This window comes from Uranotaenia lowii, chromosome 1 (genome assembly GCF_029784155.1).
Source record: "Uranotaenia lowii strain MFRU-FL chromosome 1, ASM2978415v1, whole genome shotgun sequence".
Classification (NCBI taxonomy): Eukaryota; Metazoa; Arthropoda; class Insecta; order Diptera; family Culicidae; genus Uranotaenia; species Uranotaenia lowii.
Genome location: NC_073691.1, coordinates 97711831 through 97718591, shown reverse-complemented (window position 1 = coordinate 97718591; position 6761 = coordinate 97711831). Strand labels below are relative to the sequence as shown.

Sequence of the window (6761 nt, the reverse complement as noted above, 5' to 3'; positions counted from 1 at the left end):
AGGTGTGCAAGCTACTCGAAGAGAATTGGTTTCGTCGTTATTCCACTCCCGAGTGCTTGATATCCGACAATGCTTCGACCTTCTTATCGAAGGATTTCAAATGCTTCCTCGACAGATATGATATTCGTCATTGGACGAATCCGCGTTATCACAGTCAATCCAACCCGGTGGAGAGACTCAACCGTACCATTAACGCTTGCATCAGGACCTACGTGAGGTCTGATCAATCACAATGGGATTCTCGAGTATCGCATATCGAACACGCGTTGAATAGCACTCCGCATAGTGCCACGGGTTTCTCACCATACAAAGTGATATTTGGTCACGAGATCGTGAATTCTGGTGAAGAACATCGAATAGATCGGGATATTGCAAGAATTTCGGATTCTGATAGACAAGACGATTTACATTCCACACAAAAATTTATTCACGACTTGGTAGCTAAAAATATAAAAAAGAATTACGATAAAAATGCAAAAACTTACAATTTACGATTCAAAAACGCAGCTCCGGTGTATGAGGTCGGTCAACAGGTGTATAAAAAAAACTTTCGTCAGTCCTCCGCAATCGCGAAATACAACGCCAAATTCGGTCCACTTTACCTCCCCTGCACGGTCATAGCTCGTGTTGGCACAAACTCTTACGAGTTGGCTGACTCAACAGGAAAATCCATTGGTGTTTTTTCCGCCTCTGATTTAAAACCCAGTACCTAAAAGAAAATAGAAAAAAAACAACAACAAAGCAGCTGCTCATAAATGAAGACGATACATAAAGCTTACCTGACAATCTATCTGGTGTAAATTTCCTTCCATTCCTTCCATCAGAGATCCTAGAGATGTGAAGCATAAACCCAGACTCCAATTCCCATCGAATTCCATCGGTATACGCAACCATTTCGGATGTGTTGTAGGGCCCAGCCGATCGAAAAACAAAACACAACCATAGCTGATCCAGATGCTCGTCGAATAGTATTCCGGTGTTTTCCAGTCTATTCCTCCTGCAGTTTTAGCTGAAAACAGATAAGAGAAAGATAAACAGTTAGAATTACCTAAAATCTGCCAATAATTAGCGCTTCCGAGGACTAGAACCGTGAAAATTACCTCGAAACTTTTCCAAAAGATCCATCAGCAACTTTTCTAATGTTTACCTTTGAAACTTTTACCCTTCTTTTTTTTCATCTTCTGTTTGGTTGACTTGTGTCGTGAGCGACCGTCAAAATTAACCAAAAAAAAAAAATAAAAAAACTGACGTTTGTCGTGAGTGACCGTCAGCAAAAATCACTACAACAGTAATACACTGAAATAAACGATACTATCCCAATCATGTGATGATTGTGGAATAGAAAACTCGTAAAAATTGACCCGATAGTAAAAATAAATCTTATCTTGTTTAGCACAAGAGAGGAAATTTCTCAATGGAACTGTTATATTCATCTCCCTCACCACAAAATGAATGAAATTTCATTCATTTTGAGAAGGGACGATGGGGTAATGTAACCGTCGTTACTTTTTTTTGCGTGGCTCCGCCACCTAATCCTGACATCCCTGCACATTGTGGAGAACCTTACAAAAGTCGCTCAGAACGGCTAACTTCACCCAAAATCATCTGTCATCCCGCACGGTCACTCTCCTTCTCTGAGTTATCCATAGGCGTCGTGCTCAACCAGGGACGTCACGGGGAAGTGTGGGCACCCAGAGAGCGACACACCGTGTAAATTTGCCTCCGAATAAATATGTATGTGTGTCGGTCCACTGAAAGTAAAGTCTCGCAAATATTTTCAGAGCGGAACATGTTCTTTCTGTCTGTGACCTCGTTAGAGTGCGCGTCGTGTGTAGTCAAAGTAAATTTTGAGTTTTGTATAAATTTGTGGTGTATATTAATTAATTTATTTCTAAAACTTATTCTAGAGTTAAAAAGTACCAAAAGTTATACGTATTACGAACACTAAAAGTAGTACGGTGCGGTTATTAAAAATTAGTACGGTTAGTAAACAAGAACATAAAACGTGTAAAAGCACATGTTAAAACTTAAATGTAATTATTGTTATAGATTAAGAAATTGTTAAAAGAACATAAACAGTGTGAACAGAACTAAACAAAAAAGCAACAAAGAAAAGGTAAATAACTGAACAACAAAAACAGTAGATTTGTAAACCACGTGGACTATGTAAACTTTGTTATGTCACTGGTACTATAACCCTTCTTGGCAGGTCCAAGAGGGCCTTTTCTTATTTTGTCGGCTAATCCTCCAGGTTAATTGTGACTACGAACACACGGCAAATCATAAACCAGGCAGAAATAAATCCGAAACATTACTTTGTTCGCCAATAACAAGGTTATGTTCTGAGGACCATCCGGTGGTAAAAGGCCCGCTACATAACCTCGTTCGACCAATCTGAGGTTTGTTCGAAGAACCATCTGGTGGTGAAAGGCCCGCACCATAACCTTGCCCGTCAAGTTTGAGGTTACCGACGAGGACCTTTCGGCAGCACCAGTCAGGGGTCACACACAGCCAGCATCGGGCTCTTCCGGGACGCCGGAAAGACGCCTGGTGTGGACCCTAAATTGCCGTCGGAAACCACCACACGCATGTGGTTAACCGTTGCTGTTCACCGAGCCAGCCGCCTGTCGCCGTTCCAGCTAAGACCCGTGAAAAACTGAAACTAACCGCAAGTATGCCTAAATCCATGTGACGTCACAACAGGAAAATTATTATGTACAAATAAACCCCCCCCCACATTATGTAAAACTTAAACTAAAGGCAGTACTTTACTGGGAATAATTAGTTGATCTACACCTTTTTGATTAATTTGATTTCGTTGTTCTATTTCCGTTTCCATCTTTCACTCGAGCGAATTTCCAGTCAAAATTACATGTTCTGTTTTGTCCGCGTTTTGAGTAGCATAATTACTGGACCTGGGTGCTAGCATGAGAGGTAATCACCCGTGCACGCTCCTGGTCGTCTGATTCCAGTTGGATTCCTCTAGTGCGAGTTCCGCCGAAGGAAAGTGTCACGTTGCAACACACCGACCCTGAGTTCCCCCCTATGTTTACATTCCAAAATTTCCCACCCACTGAGCTTCTCCGTGTTATAGAATGAATTTTTAAACACTTTACACCATTAAATTTAACAACTTGAAACATACTACACACGACGCGCACTTCCGTTCTCCAAAACGGTCACAGACAGAAAGAAAGAATTTTACAAAATCGGAATGTGAAGAAGCTAACGTTACTTTGACCGACACACATACAACGACAAACTATATTACAACGCGGGTGTGTCGCTCTCCGGGTGAGAACACTTCCCCGTGACGGCCCTGGTTACACACGACGCCCATGAAAGCCCAGAGAGGAGAGTGACTGTGTGCGGTGACAGATGGTAAGGGTGAGGTTAGCCTTTTCATGATTGAGCGATTTTTGTTTGTTTTTCCATAAAGGACAGGGATTACTGGATTTTGTGGCGGAGCCACACAAAAATATGTAACAGACGGTTACAATCTGAAATCTGAATCTGAAATCCGAATCTGAAATCTGAATCTGAAATCTGAATCTGAAATGTGAATCTGAAATCTGAATCTGAAATCTGAATCTGAAATCTGAATCTGAAATCTGAATCTGAAATCTGAATCTGAAATCTGAATCTGAAATCTGAATCTGAAATCTGAATCTGAAATCTGAATCTGAAATCTGAATCTGAAATCTGAATCTGAAATCTGAATCTGAAATCTGAATCTGAAATCTGAATCTGAAATCTGAATCTGAAATCTGAATCTGAAATCTGAATCTGAAATCTGAATCTGAAATCTGAATCTGAAATCTGAATCTGAAATCTGAATCTGAAATCTGAATCTGAAATCTGAATCTGAAATCTGAATCTGAAATCTGAATCTGAAATCCGAATCTGAATCTGAAATCTGAATCTGAAATCTGAATCTGAAATCTGAATCTGAAATCTGAATCTGAAATCTGAATCTGAAATCTGAATCTGAAATCTGAATCTGAAATCTGAATCTGAAATCTGAATCTGAAATCTGAATCTGAAATCTGAATCTGAAATCTGAATCTGAAATCTGAATCTGAAATCTGAATCTGAAATCTGAATCTGAAATCTGAATCTGAAATCTGAATCTGAAATCTGAATCTGAAATCTGAATCTGAAATCTGAATCTGAAATCTGAATCTGAAATCTGAATCTGAAATCTGAATCTGAAATCTGAATCTGAAATCTGAATCTGAAATCTGAATCTGAAATCTGAATCTGAAATCTGAAATCTGAATCTGAAATCTGAATCTGAAATCTGAATCTGAAATCTGAATCTGAAATCTGAATCTGAAATCTGAATCTGAAATCTGAATCTGAAATCTGAATCTGAAATCTGAATCTGAAATCTGAATCTGAAATCTGAATCTGAAATCTGAATCTGAAATCTGAATCTGAAATCTGAATCTGAAATCTGAATCTGAAATCTGAATCTGAAATCTGAATCTGAAATCTAAATCTGAAATCTGAATCTGAAATCTGAATCTGAAATCTGAATCTGAAATCTGAATCTGAAATCTGAATCTGAAATCTGAATCTGAAATCTGAATCTGAAATCTGAATCTGAAATCTGAATCTGAAATCTGAATCTGAAATCTGAATCTGAAATCTGAATCTGAAATCTGAATCTGAAATCTGAATCTGAAATCTGAATCTGAAATCTGAATCTGAAATCTGAATCTGAAATCTGAATCTGAAATCTGAATCTGAAATCCGAATCTGAAATCTGAATCTGAAATCTGAATCTGAAATCTGAATCTGAAATCTGAATCTGAAATCTGAATCTGAAATCTGAATCTGAAATCTGAATCTGAAATCTGAATCTGAAATCTGAATCTGAAATCTGAATCTGAAATCTGAATCTGAAATCTGAATCTGAAATCTGAATCTGAAATCTGAATCTGAAATCTGAATCTGAAATCTGAATCTGAAATCTGAATCTGAAATCTGAATCTGAAATCTGAATCTGAAATCTGAATCTGAAATCTGAATCTGAAATCTGAATCTGAAATCTGAATCTGAAATCTGAATCTGAAATCTGAATCTGAAATCTGAATCTGAAATCTGAATCTGAAATCTGAATCTGAAATCTGAATCTGAAATCTGAATCTGAAATCTGAATCTGAAATCTGAATCTGAAATCTGAATCTGAAATCTGAATCTGAAATCTGAATCTGAAATCTGAAATCTGAATCTGAAATCTGAATCTGAAATCTGAATCTGAAATCTGAATCTGAAATCTGAATCTGAAATCTGAATCTGAAATCTGAATCTGAAATCTGAATCTGAAATCTGAATCTGAAATCTGAATCTGAAATCTGAATCTGAAATCTGAATCTGAAATCTGAATCTGAAATCTGAATCTGAAATCTGAATCTGAAATCTGAATCTGAAATCTGAATCTGAAATCTGAATCTGAATCTGAAATCTGAATCTGAAATCTAAATCTGAAATCTGAATCTGAAATCTGAATCTGAAATCTGAATCTGAAATCTGAATCTGAAATCTGAATCTGAAATCTGAATCTGAAATCTGAATCTGAAATCTGAATCTGAAATCTGAATCTGAAATCTGAATCTGAAATCTGAATCTGAAATCTGAATCTGAAATCTGAATCTGAAATCTGAATCTGAAATCTGAATCTGAAATCTGAATCTGAAATCTGAATCTGAAATCTGAATCTGAAATCTGAATCTGAAATCTGAATCTGAAATCTGAATCTGAAATCTGAATCTGAAATCTGAAATCTGAATCTGAAATCTGAATCTGAAATCTGAATCTGAAATCTGAATCTGAAATCTGAATCTGAAATCTGAATCTGAAATCTGAATCTGAAATCTGAATCTGAAATCTGAATCTGAAATCTGAATCTGAAATCTGAAATCTGAATCTGAAATCTGGAATCTGAAATTTTCTAGTAATAATCAGTTTTTAAAAATTTTGAAGCACTCAAATTTTTCCTTCAATTTATCTTATTTCAATTCCTTTTTTATGATTTATGATCACTTATTTAATGCACTTAATGTGTTATTTACGATTTTATAGAATCTAGCTGATCTTAAATTTGAAAGAATACTTTGAAACATAAATCAGCTCCCGTACAATGCTGACACCTGTTGTGCAAAAAAGGTTGAAATAATCAACTCGAGTACTTGTATACTACAAACTTGCACACAAGATGGTAGTGAATTTCAAATTTTGTTCTTATCATTATCAAATTATGTTCTTTTCATTATCAAAACATGTTCGTAACATTATCAAGCTATGTTCTTAATATTATCAAATTATGTTCTACGAAGCTCGAACGTTGAAAGGATTGTCAAATTTCGATAATGTAGATTTCTGGGGAGAGTGACAGCGTGACAACTGACTGTTAAATATCTAGATGTAATTTTTTCACAAGAAACAAATGATAACATCATTTTAGTGGTTTATAATGACAGGTTTTTTCTCAATTTGCAGAAAGTTGAAAGCAACAAGAAATAACGAATATTTTAGCCTTTTGAGCTTAATATAAATGTTATTTGAGGACGTGGACACATGTTTTGTTAAAATAGTAAGGCGTTTGGTGTGGCTTTTATGTCAATAAAGGTAACTCTCTGTGAAGTATTTCTTATTCACTGTTTTGGTTAAACTTCTTGTTGAAAAGTGTTTAAAAACAAACCATTTCAGAGAGTATTTAGACGCCTGGCTTGACAGAATTGTGAATCGATAGGCCA

General features: G+C 36.4%; 1 long non-coding RNA gene across 1 annotated transcript; it reads left to right on the top strand.

Annotated features, from left to right (window-relative positions):
• The first annotated feature begins 1456 nt into the window (after nucleotides 1-1456).
• Nucleotides 1457-2674, top strand: LOC129740131 (uncharacterized). The gene is made up of 3 exons (XR_008736117.1): nucleotides 1457-1840; nucleotides 1908-1982; nucleotides 2050-2674. It is a non-coding gene; the product is annotated as an uncharacterized LOC129740131 (long non-coding RNA).
• The last annotated feature ends 4087 nt before the right edge of the window (nucleotides 2675-6761 follow it).